Source organism: Myotis brandtii, unplaced genomic scaffold (genome assembly GCF_000412655.1).
Source record: "Myotis brandtii unplaced genomic scaffold, ASM41265v1 scaffold112, whole genome shotgun sequence".
Lineage (NCBI taxonomy): Eukaryota > Metazoa > Chordata > Mammalia > Chiroptera > Vespertilionidae > Myotis > Myotis brandtii.
In genome coordinates, this window is record NW_005353838.1 from 4,053,428 (window position 1) to 4,066,196 (window position 12,769).

The 12,769-nt window shown below is 40.8% G+C and overlaps 1 protein-coding gene and 1 long non-coding RNA gene across 2 annotated transcripts in view; one reads left to right on the forward strand and one right to left on the reverse strand.

Annotated features, from left to right (window-relative positions):
* Positions 1 to 12,769, forward strand: part of MYO3B (myosin IIIB) — a 443,210-nt gene that overhangs the window by 197,589 nt on the left and 232,852 nt on the right. The window lies entirely within an intron of this gene.
* LOC106727373 lies at positions 9,889 to 12,612 on the reverse strand. Its single transcript, XR_001363557.1, has 3 exons — positions 12,603 to 12,612; positions 12,558 to 12,564; positions 9,889 to 10,114 (listed from the first exon to the last, which is right to left on the reverse strand). It is a non-coding gene; the product is annotated as an uncharacterized LOC106727373 (long non-coding RNA).

Sequence of the window (12,769 nt, forward strand, 5' to 3'; positions counted from 1 at the left end):
ATGAGAAATGTGGGTGTAAGGGTATCCAGAAAACCTGTGGCAGTGTAGCTTAGCTATGAGCAATGCTGGCCAATTAGGCATGTTGTAAGTTTTGTTTCCTATAGAGTATTACCTTTCTCAGTATGCCTCTCCTTACTTTCTAGACTTTTAAGCTTCTGTGGTTTTTCTGAAAGATATACACTTAAATGTTCAGAAAAGTTTCTTTTAAAAAAAGGAGCTAGGTGATATGGAATAGTCATTTCTTGAAAGAAAACAAATTCATTGATATATGTGAAAATTAGACTTGGATACCTCTGAGATCAAAAGTTAACCTTGAGTGCTTTTATTTTATTTTTTAAATATTTTTATTTATTTCAGAGAGGAAGGGAGGGGGAGAGAGAGATAGAAACATCATTGATGAGAGCATCATCAATTGGCTGCCTCCTGCACACCCCCTATTGGGGATGGAGCCTGCAACCCGGGCATGTGCCCTTGACCGGAATGGAACCCGCGACCCTTCAGTCCGCAGGCTGAGCTGAGCCAAACCAGCGAGGGCAAACTTGAGTGCTTTTATTTTTTTTTTTTCTTTGTCCAGGAATATTTTATTTTAAGTGTTTAGGGAAAACACTTATTTTCCCTCGTGTTTATGCTGTGACTCTCACGTTCACTGGAATTTCTCTGAACTGCTGTGTATTTTTCTTCTTCACTCCTATCATCATTTTCCAGGGCTACCCGGGCTTTGTACTGGGCACTTGATTCAATTTCTTCTGCTAATTGGTTTGCTCTTGCTTCTCGTTTTAAAAATTCTTCTGAATTATCCCTTTCTAAGGGCACCCTGAAACATGAGGAAAACAAAAAGCAAAGTGAGTAAAGTCATAGTTTATATAACTGTCACAACCAACTATTAAGGGAGTTTAGAGTCTGAAATTCTGGTAAAACCGTAAGAGAGTTACGGTGATATATTTACTGGAAATCAAAACTTGAATTATGTTATCTTTTCCCTAAAGGAATATAACATTTCCAAAACCAGTTAAATTGATTATTCCCCCATAACTACTAGACTTGCTAATTTAGTTTATAAAATGTTTATAGAGCATACAACTGGAGTCCATATCTTTAAACTGTACCACAACGAAGCCTGAACACTTAAATAAAATACGCTCCATTATTTCTTCATGTTTTGGCCCTGAACTGGATTCTTTTGATCTACATTCCTTTGCCCAACGGAATCCTTTCTGACGTCGGGGAAAAACAGTTTTTGGAGGCTTAATATGATTCCCTGATGTATTTCCAGGCTGTCGAGGAGCTTGCCATCTGGCTTGAGTATTATTATTTTTATTTGGGCAGTCTCTGCGAAAGTGCCCAGAGAAGCCACAAGAGTAGCAGTACATATTTCTTTTATTACCTGTATTATTGCTGCCTGTTCAGGCGCCAAATGCTGGGGTCCAACCCAAGCAGGTCCAGGGGTTCCCAAAGGTGTGGACGGAGTCGGCGAAGAAGGAATGACACGGAGACAGCCTTCAGTTGATCAGCAGCCTAGCCAGGATCTCTAGCCAAGTTCTGGTGTTTATTGTCTTGGTACATCTGTATTTATACCAGTTGATTTTAATCCTGTCAATTTCTATTGCAAAGGTTAGGGCGTTTCTTATCTCCATTCCAGGGAGTAAAGATTATGTAGCTTAAGCATGATTGTTTGTAGTTAAAGTGATTAACTACCCGCCTGGCACTTAGTTAAAGGGTTTTATCCCCTCCCTAACTTCAGGGAAAAATCCCTACCTGGGGAAACAACCTTTCTCGGAGAGGTGACCTTGGTTAAAATACATAGTGCTAAGGGGAGCAAACATATTAAGAACAGTATGCTATATACGCCAGGTCCCTTGACACATATGCTGTGCAGATGTTTCTTTCCTGCAGCGACTGTGTGAAGCAGCAAGGATGGACCGGCTTCCGGCAGCTGGAGATGGGCAAGCCCTTCTGAGAGCTCCCTTCTCTGCCCTTCCTAGTGAGGGCTCAGGGAGTCTTATCAGCTCATGTGCTCTTCAAGTTATTTCTCAGTATTTATATCTGTGGAATTAGAGATAGACTTGGTAACTAATTTTTCAGCCCTTCCACTCTAATCTGTTTCCTCAGTGCTAGACACTGCTTCTTATTTAGGTCCCCCAAACAGCTTCTATTGCCCAGGTGGAGGCAGTGCCTGAATTCTGAATGAGGAAGAGTGGTCTAAACCTAGACTTGCACTGTAGTCTTTCATTCTGCCTCTCCCTTGCGACCCTTCAGTCCGCAGGCTGAGCTGAGCCAAACCAGCGAGGGCAAACTTGAGTGCTTTTATTTTTTTTTTTTCTTTGTCCAGGAATATTTTATTTTAAGTGTTTAGGGAAAACACTTATTTTCCCTCGTGTTTATGCTGTGACTCTCACGTTCACTGGAATTTCTCTGAACTGCTGTGTATTTTTCTTCTTCACTCCTATCATCATTTTCCAGGGCTACCCGGGCTTTGTACTGGGCACTTGATTCAATTTCTTCTGCTAATTGGTTTGCTCTTGCTTCTCGTTTTAAAAATTCTTCTGAATTATCCCTTTCTAAGGGCACCCTGAAACATGAGGAAAACAAAAAGCAAAGTGAGTAAAGTCATAGTTTATATAACTGTCACAACCAACTATTAAGGGAGTTTAGAGTCTGAAATTCTGGTAAAACCGTAAGAGAGTTACGGTGATATATTTACTGGAAATCAAAACTTGAATTATGTTATCTTTTCCCTAAAGGAATATAACATTTCCAAAACCAGTTAAATTGATTATTCCCCCATAACTACTAGACTTGCTAATTTAGTTTATAAAATGTTTATAGAGCATACATTTAGAGTATATGTAAACTATGTGTATTCCCTGTTTTATTGGGAATTTATCAGCTTAGGGAGTAATAGATAATGCTTTCACAGAATTGTTTAATTTAAAAGCAACAGAATTTATTCAACATCATAATTTAAATTGATAACCAAAGACAAATGCATTAAAGTAAAAGCAAACTTTTTAAACTTACGTATATGAAGATAAACTGCTATCATATGTAGACACTACACCATAATTTTCTTCATTATATCGAAACATATCATTGGGATCCCATCCATTAGAGACATCATTTTCCAAAGCTTCTAGCTCCTCACTGGTAGTGAGTTTCCCTGCATCCCAGGGCTCCAGGTCCTTCTCTTTGTGTTCACCGTTCACTTTAGCACTGATAGCTGAGTCAGTAAAAGCATCTCTTCTTGCACAACTGGAGTCCATATCTTTAAACTGTACCACAACGAAGTCTGAACACTTAAATAAAAACTATGTTCATATTAATACCTATTTTCCCCAAAATGGCTTGTATTTGCTAAAATGGACACTGAAAGAAGCATAATTTTTTTACTAGGAGAATATATGTTACGATGTTGAAGGCAAGCATCTTGAATTACTTAATCTTTAAGACATTGCAGAGAGGGAGCAAAAAACTTTGTCCCCTCTCATGTGCTAAAGAAGAAAAGTAATATAAAAATTAGACATCTGAATAAGCTCACTTTAGCCACAATAACAAAGTGAAGAAGGAGGAGTAACTGGAAAGATACCACAGAGACAGAGTCATTGCTAGTTGCTCATGGTGATCAGCTATGAGTAAAGCAAATTAAAATTACAAGGATAAAGACAAGTGACTTGCCACTCCCTTCCAGTGAAAGTACTAAGGTGGGGGAGGAGGAAATTTTTCTCTACCCTTCTAGATTCTTTCAGCTGGCCTAATAATTAAATCTCCATGAGACAGATTAACAAGAGAAAATAACCAAATTTAATTACATACATATGTACAGAGACCCCATATGTATGAGAGGTTCAGAGACAGAAAGGTAAAAGGAGGTGTATATGGCATCCTGAGCTCAGGAATGAGGGGAGATGCCCCAAGGCTTCAGAGGGGAGGAGGGTAATTCACAGGACAATAACAAGAGCAGGTGTTGAGTAATTAGAAAATTGTGCTGCCCCATTGATAGGTCATAAAAACCTATTTCTGGTAATAACGTCTATTATTGGCAAGGTTCCAAATTTAAAGTCTTTAAGGGAGAAGTAAAAGTTTCTCTTGCGTCCACAAGATTTTGATTTTCTTCAGCTCAAAATAATCCACATGCCAAAGTAGAACATCTTGGGGAGGCCTGTTCTGAACCCCTTCACTAACTATGGGGGCAATTTTTGGAGGGAGAAAGCATGGGAAAGGAGGGCTTTATTAAGGCATCATAAATTGCTGGTGAGACCATAGACCCAAGCTTTGCTGTTTCACTCTTCCAGTGGCCTGCAGGTGGATTATTTATTCATCTTCGTGGCCAAACGTGAATGAATGGTTTGGATACAAGCCACTAAGGGCCTCATACCAGTTAGTTACTACAAATGATAATGAGGCCAAAGTCTTGAGTAAAAAATCTCATATGGGTCAGGTAGTGGCACGTAGAAAAGTGACATTCCATAGTCTGAGACTAGAATCCTAGATAAAATGCTCAGTCAAAAGAGAATAAACTGAGTACTGCAGATAAAAAAAAATAAAAAGTCCCTCAACACACCTTATTTATTGATGGTGGGTCAGTTATATGACTTCCTTGTGTGAAGCACATTGTTTCCTTGTGTTTTCAATTAAGACTGAGAAAGCCACACTGGGCTTCAGAAAACAAGAGGCTGTTAACGTCCCATTGTGCAAGATGATGGTTGAGTGCTTGGAACTATAAGTGCTTCTTTAGTTCTCCCTCTTTAGCAATGAAAAGGACACTAGACTTGAAACTGAGAAACCTAGACTCTTATCCCAGGCCTGTGATGGACTTCAAATCACTTCCACACTCTATGACTCACTTGTATTTTATGTCAAACAAGGAATTTGAGTGGATCAGTGGTCCTCCACTCGTGCGCCATAGCAACCTGCCATGGCATCCATGGAACAAGTCCTTTGTGTTCATGCAGCTTCATCAAGATCAAGGTCCAGCAATGTGGTGTAAGATGGGTGGACCCTTTTGTGAGAGGGAGCTACAAGGAACAGTGTAATGTTGACCTAGTGACAAATTCTCTCCTTCACATGTAAACATCTTACCTGAGTGAAGTAATACAATACATTTATCTATCCATGAACAAATTAGACCTGGATTAGTTGTCCGAAGAGAGCTGACAACTGAAGGTTTGGAATGCCGACAGGAAAGGTGTGATGAGGATATGGAGGTTTGTGCTGCCTGGAAAAGTGCAGGGTGGGGCATGGAAGTAGGGGAATTGGTTGTCAGGGTAGCGAGATGACATAGCATTAAAGCCATGCTGCACCTTCGAAGTGGAAACAGGGAGGGAAAAGGGGTGGTGGGGGGAGGACTTGAATATATTCTTTGCAAAGTTACAGTTTTGTCCAGGACTAGCACTGATTGGACTAAAGACCACTCTGTTGCACATGGATGTTGCTCAGAGATTGATGTATGTGACTCGTACATATCAGTGATGTCGGTGCTGATATGTGTGTGAATTTCATATTTTTCTGAATGAGTCAAGTCTTCCTGGATACATATCAACAGTCTAGGCTCCAATATTTGTGTGAATAAATACATGCCAAGCCATTTAACAGCCATGTTCTTTCCACACAAACGCCACCAAAAATGTGGGAAAGGCAAACAATGCCCAGAGTTTTTTTAACCTGGCTCTACGAAGGGCAAAGACTTGTCATTTACATAGACTGAACTGGCAGCTTCCACCAATGTGGCCATAAAATATGGAAAGCGGCCTCAGCTCCCCTGCTGACTGAGTTAGGAAGGGAAGCCTTGTTACCTTCTGAAAGCATTCTGATGGTTTTGTACAGTTGTTTGCTGGGCTGACATCTTGTTTATGAGTTTTAAAGCTTAAGGAGGAAAGGAGATACTATTTTTAGTTCAGCTCTACAAATTTGAAAACCTCTAGGTCACAAATCTTTAAAGCTATAGTTCACATTCTAAATGAAAAATAGCAAAAACATTGGTTTGGCTTCCTTTAAGCAAATAGTCATCATGCAGAAATTCTGTAAGATGCCAGCAACTGCCAATTGAAAGTCAATACAGAAATGGGAAAGGAGTTTCTTTTGGCTTTGAATTTCCTATATACATGATAAAGGCAGGTTGTGTGTTCAGAAAAGAGAGTGCATATCTTTCTTCAATAAAACAGCCAGGAGTACGGTTGGCCTCTTATTTTCTCTTGATTTCTTCTCTCCACAAAACTACAGCTCTACCACCATCCCCCTACCCATTTACTGATACTAACACTCAGAGCCACAGATACATGCCAAGGGAGGAGGTAAAAACTGCAGAACAAAATCTAACTTCACATTTTCTCTCTTGGCTCCTACAACTGTGTCATATTTTTGCTCACTATTTTATGTTACCTCAATGTATCAAATTTAAAACAGGTTATTGTTATAGATTTAGGATAGATCCTATATAATAAAAGCCTAATATGCTAAGTGTCCGGTCATCCAGTCATCCATTCAACCAATCAAAGTGTAATATGCTAATGATATACTAAGGCCGCTCAACCGCTTGCTATGATGTTCACTGACCACCAGGGCAGTCACTCTGATTGGTAGGTTAGTTTGCTGCTGGGGTCTGGCCTATCAGGACTGAACGAGATGGGTCAGACATGCCCTGGAGCCCTCCCATGACCCCTCCCCGGCTGGCCAACCTTCCAAGTCCCTCTCCGGCCCCAATCGTGCACCAGTGGGGTCCCTTGGCCTGGCCTGCACCCTCTTGCAATCTGGGACCCCTCAGGGGATGTTGGAGAGCTGGCTTTGGCCTGATCCCGAATGGTGCACGAATTCATGTACCGGGCCTCTTATAGTTATATAAAGACAAACTAGGTTATTTTTTAAACATACAAATACTATAGTATGTTTTGAACATCTACTGAATTTAACCCCTTGCGTTTTTATTAGGGACAGTGTTATTACCTGAAATGAGAACATTTCAATCACTGCATAAATCTCAGTAGTGTAGGTCTGTCTCAAGCTGACTCCCTAAACATTAGCCACACAATCTCTTGACAAAACAAAGCAGAGTTCATTGCTTAGACCATCACCTCTCAAAGCTTTGCAGCGTCTGGGAGAAGGAAAGGCAGGTCAGAATTTATTGAGATATCAAATTTGATGTAAAGAGGGTCTTTCAAAGTGAAGAAGCTTGATTAAGAATTGGGTAAGGATCACGCACAATACAACAGTCCATGATTGGTGGAAACAGTGAGGTGGGAATTTTGAAATGAGGGATCTGCAGAATCATAGGGCTTAAAGTTTCTGTGGATATTTTCCATTGAAGAGTTGATGGGCTCTGGGTCTTTAGGGAAGCTCCTGTAATGAATCATCAAACCATTTGCTGGGACAGGAGGCTCCCGGAAAAGAAATTCATGCTAATAAAGGCAGTAATAGCACAAGGTCATTTTCATGTAGACTGTAGGTGTGATTTTGGTTCTCAATATCCAAGCTGACTGTAGGGTATTTGGTTTCAGTTCTCAGGTCTACTCAGATAATCTGACAACAGATGAATTGAAGCATTTGATTTCTTATTTGGAGCTTCTTTTTTGGTAGCAATTAGACACAACTCTCTTGCATTTCAGCATTGCTTTGCAATCATTAATAAGCTTGTTAGCCTATTTCTTGTGTTAGGGAAAATTAAAACAGGAAAATTTCCCGTACAAATGCTCACCAGCAGTCACCACTGGAAGCCTGTAGCAAATCCTGCAAACCCATAGGGGGCAGCAGAGGGAAGCCGAATTCCTTGCGTGATCATTTAGAACAGCAACTCCTCCTTTCAGGCAATTCTTAGAGGTGACTAAAGATGAAATCATGGGTGCTGGGTGCTTTCCAAGGGATGAAAATCCTCTGTCTGAGGCAGGCAGGAAATTGCCGTTTTAAAAAACTCCCAGCTCTGTCTTCAGACCACTTGTCTCTTTCTCCTTAAGTTGGAAGCAGGGAAATTGTGTGGGGTCATTGCAAGCTCCACTTCAGATTCTTTTTTAACCCAGTTCCTACATAGGATATAAATTCCATTAGATGGCTCTGACTTTCTTTTTCTCTGGGGACATACGTTGTCATCCTCGGTAGTCACATTTTAGGGAAGCACAGGAGGGTGCCCTAGGGGAATGAGGTATCCTCAGCCCACAACACTGACTAGGGGTAAAGTACTGAGGATGCTCTTAACATTTGAAAGAAGTGTGAACAGTGTATTTACATTTCAATTAAAATGGAAACTTCTTACAGGTTATGTTTCTAAAAGGTGTGTGGCACATCTGCTGAGGTCTATTGTTTAGTCACGCTGTAAATCCTTTTGAAATGTGTGAAAATGCTTCCCACTCATTATAAAGCTCCCGCCACCCCTGGATTACAACTTTGATGTCACCAATCCTGCTTCAAAGGCTTCTTTCTGGGCTATTAATCACAGTTTAGCCTCTGAAGATATCGCCAGAGAAAACACTGGGCATCTTTGTGCTAGACTTGCTAAAAACTTTGAATCTTGAGAGTCTTGCATATGCACAAATTGCAGCATTTCCTTTCATTGACATCTTTTTATTTTGCTGCAGAATTAAATGACGTTATAGGTATAAAATATAAATGGATCTCTTTACCCCTTGATTTGGGAGGCCAGAGATGAGAGAGGAGATGAAGGGTGGGGGATTGGGGAGAAGAGAGTTTGAGCCAGTCACTCAGACCCTTCCAAAGTTAGAAGCATAGGAATCAGAGTGACTATGAGATCGAGGTTCAAAGGGGAGTTGCCTTATCATTTTTTCTCATCTTTTTTTTATTTTAACTAACCACTGCTCACAGTGGCAAATTACTGAGGTTCCCTTGCCCTCTGCTCTCTTTGAGACCTTTGTGCACTGTTCACCCCAAATAATAATAATAATAATAATAATAATAATCAATGTTAGTAATGTGATGTGAGCACTTGACCTTGCACCAGCCCCACGTTGGCAGTGCTTTTCGTGAATTATATCCATGAATGCCCATAGGCATTCTGAGAATTAGGTAGTATTGTTTTCAAATTATACACAAGGAAACCGAAGCGCTGAGATGTTAATTAACTTGTTCAAGGTCATGCCCCCGGCAAATGTAAAGCTCTGGGGAGGACTCAAGGGGTTGCTGCCCACGCTTTCTGTGTAGGTGGCTGGGCTCCTCCCTACCTGCTGAGAGACCCATACTGCCAGTTCACTCCTCAGTGTCTGCCTTACAGCCTATTGCCTACCTTCTCTTTTAGGAAAACTCTCAACATCTTTCTTCTCCACATTTATCTACTTCAATGAGTAGCAGTGCCCTATGTAGAGACTTTAAAATATAGATAGATAGATAGATAGATAGATAGATAGATAGATTTCAGAGAGGGAGAGAGAGAGAGAAACATCAATGTTGAGAGAGAATCATTGATTGGCTGCCTTCCGCACACCCCACACTGGAGATCGAGCCCAAAATTCAAGTTCATAGGTCAACGTTTAACCCCTGAGCCACTCTGAGTGAGCTATATAGAGACTTTTAAAAAACATTGTGATAAAAGCACATAATATGAAATCAATTCCCCTAACAAATTTTAAGTATACAGTGCAGTGCTGTTCATTGTTATACAATGTGCTGTGCACATTGTTATACAGCAGATCTCTCAAAATTTTTCATAAACCCATTTTCCTGTATCCCCCAGCCCTGGCAACCAACATTCTACTCTCTCCTCTTATGAATTTGATGATTTTTGATAGCTCATATAAGTGGAATCGTGCAGTATTTGTCCTGTGACTAGCTTATTTCACTTAACATAATGTCCTCCAGGTTCATTCATGTTGTCCCAAATGGCAGGTCTTCCTTCATTCTTTTTTTTTTTTTTTTCTGGTTAGATCAGGATTTTTTTTTTATTCCTTGTTAGTTTAAAATGGCTAATCAGAATAAAAAATAAAATGGCCTCTATCTAGAGGCTGGGGTCTCCCCTGTTTAGAGGTTAGAACCCAGGTATCTCCTCTACCCAGCACCATACTGAGGTGGGCTGAGGGGTACCTCTCAAGGGACAATTGGAGGGGCTTAGGCCTGCCACTCCTCCTCTCTATCCCATTTTTGGCATGTGATGAAAAATATTGCTTTTTGGATTCTTCTCTCCCTTCATTCTTAATGTTGAATATTCTTTTGTAAATGTTGATGTAAGAAACATCCAAACCTGAATTTCTGTGATTTTCTATGAATTTATTTGAACCAACCCGATGACAGTTGCTGGGAAACAAAATCTCAGCATATTGAGAAAATGCTCTAGAGAATGGCAGCTTTACTGCTTATTTTATACATCAGAGTCAAAGGGGGAGACCTAAGCTGTGTTATATGAAATCTATTGGTGATATGTATGTTAGTGGGTATGGGACAGTTAACAATGAACATATATAGCACAAAGAGATGGTATTTGGGCAGCAAGATAACAATGAGGGGTTCTGGGGTCTCATGCTTTTGGGAAGTTGTGCCCGAGAGGTCTGAAAAAAAGAGGATTACTATGACATTCCAAAGAGATGTTATCTTAGATGCAAACACAGAATAGATAGGCTCAGTTAAGGTAAAGATTGACAAACCCAGGACTATGCTGGCTAGGACATGACTACCCACCATGACTCCCTTTTAGTTAGGAAGTTTTAATTTCAGACCATCCTATGTAGTTACTTTAGGTCTCTGAGTTTGTAAGGCCCACCATGCAGGCCTCCCCTGAGCTTGTCAGGTTTAGTATGTGGCCCCTTTTTTATCCACATATGTATATACCACATTTTCTTTATCTGTTCATCCTTTTGTTGCTGGTGGAAATAGGGTTTTCCCATAGAGTCATGAGAAAAGCATTTCAGGGATCCACTCTTAGGAGGATGAGATGTAGTGGTAAGATTTATTGGAGCAAAAATAAAGGACTTTCCCCAGGTGCCCCATGTCTCATCTTATTAGGTGACTCAGTTCCATCTCTCTGTGGAATAAGTCCAGTCCCTGGGGCCTCAGACCCACACTTGTCCTCACCAAACCCAGAAGGCAAGGGCCCAGGTATGGTGTGCCATTAGCCTGACATCAGCAGGGCATCCAAAGCTTTCATAGTTCAGTCCAGTTCATGCCAAAGGTTAATCCAGCTCGTTCTCTGTCCCCGTCTGGCTAGCTTAGTTTATGTTCCCGGCTGCACTAGAGCTGTGCCTGGAGCTGCATGGCTGAACAAATGAACCCCTGCTACCGAGATGGGCCTTGGTTAAGCTTTGACTATATTACCTTGGGCTTGGGAGAAAGCAGACTTTCTTTCTCTTCTCTCCCTCCCTCCCACCCTCCCTCCCTCCCTCCTTTTGGTTTATGAGAGGACACTTCAACCAACTGAGCTGCCAGGCCAGGGTGACAGCAAGTTCTCTTTCACACTAACCAGTCTCTTTCCGGGCTCTTCGGGGCTGTGCTGGATTCTCCCCTTATCCAATCCCTTTCCCAGATCTTCCAGAGTTTCATACCCTTTATCCGATCCAATCTTTCCACAGATTTTCCCAAGCTGTACTCTTCCCCTTTATGTTACCATTTTGGCTCCTACTGCATATGCCTCAGTTTTGCTGCCTCCTCTGGTTCCTATTGAACATGTGCTTACCTCTCCCCCTGTGCCATCTTGCTTTCTCCTGCACAGGCATCTAGCAAAGGAATTTCCCCACTCCTCCCCTTGATCATTTCAGCTCTGGGCCAGTAGTGTCCTGGGGAGATCGGAAAGTGATTCTTCCTGCCTGCTCTGGGATTAAGGCCCCTCAGCTGAGAATGTGGCTGTCCTCTGGGGGACTGTGAATGCTGTGGCTTCCTAGTGAATCAGGCTTAATGTCTGATTCAACTCCCTAGTTTATTAGGCTTAATCAGCAGGGATGGGGAACCTTTTTTCTGCCAAGGGCCATTTGGATATTTATAACATCATTTGCAGGCCGTACAAAATTATCAACTTAAAAATTAGCCTGCTATATTTGCTCAAACATTTAATTAACTCACCCCTAATGCCTTGGCAGGGCCAGACCAAATGATTCCGTGGACCTTATAGGGTCTGCGGGCCGGATGTTCCCCACCCTGGCTTAATGTATGATTCCATTTGCTTCCTTTCTTTATTAATAAGTAGCTAGCTACCTATGCTAACACTTTATTTGGCCATTGTGAATAATGCTGCAATGAACATAGGAATGCAAATACCTCTTCAAGATTTTGTTTTCAATTCTTTTGGATAAATACCTGGAAGTGGGATTGCTGGATCATATGGTAGTCCTATTTTTAATTTTTTCCAAGTATAGGTCTTTTACTTCCTTTGTTAATTTATTTCTAGGTATTTTATTTAGTTTTTTCCCATTGAGTATGATGTTAGCTGTGGATTTGTCATATATGCCTTTATTATGTTGAGGCTATTTTTAAATTTTTAAATAACCTTCATACTGTTTTCCATAGCAGTTGCACCATTTTACATTCTCATCTGTAGTACACTAGGGTTCCAATTTCTCCACATCCTCACCAACACTTGCTATTTTCTTTTATTGTTTCTTAAGTTAAATTTTTAAAGACAATTTAAATAATTTTCCTACTACCCTTCTAGGTTCTTGGCTAAGAAAACCCTGCAATGAAAAGACAGATTAAAAAGAAAAAGCAGATTAACAGGAGGAAAACACACAGAAGTTTAACAACATTTATACCTCCTGTGTACATGGGAGGGACCGAAGAAATTTAGTAACTCCTTGAAATGGCCCAAGCCACCATCATAAATATAATCTCTGGCTAAAGACAACAGAATGGGGCA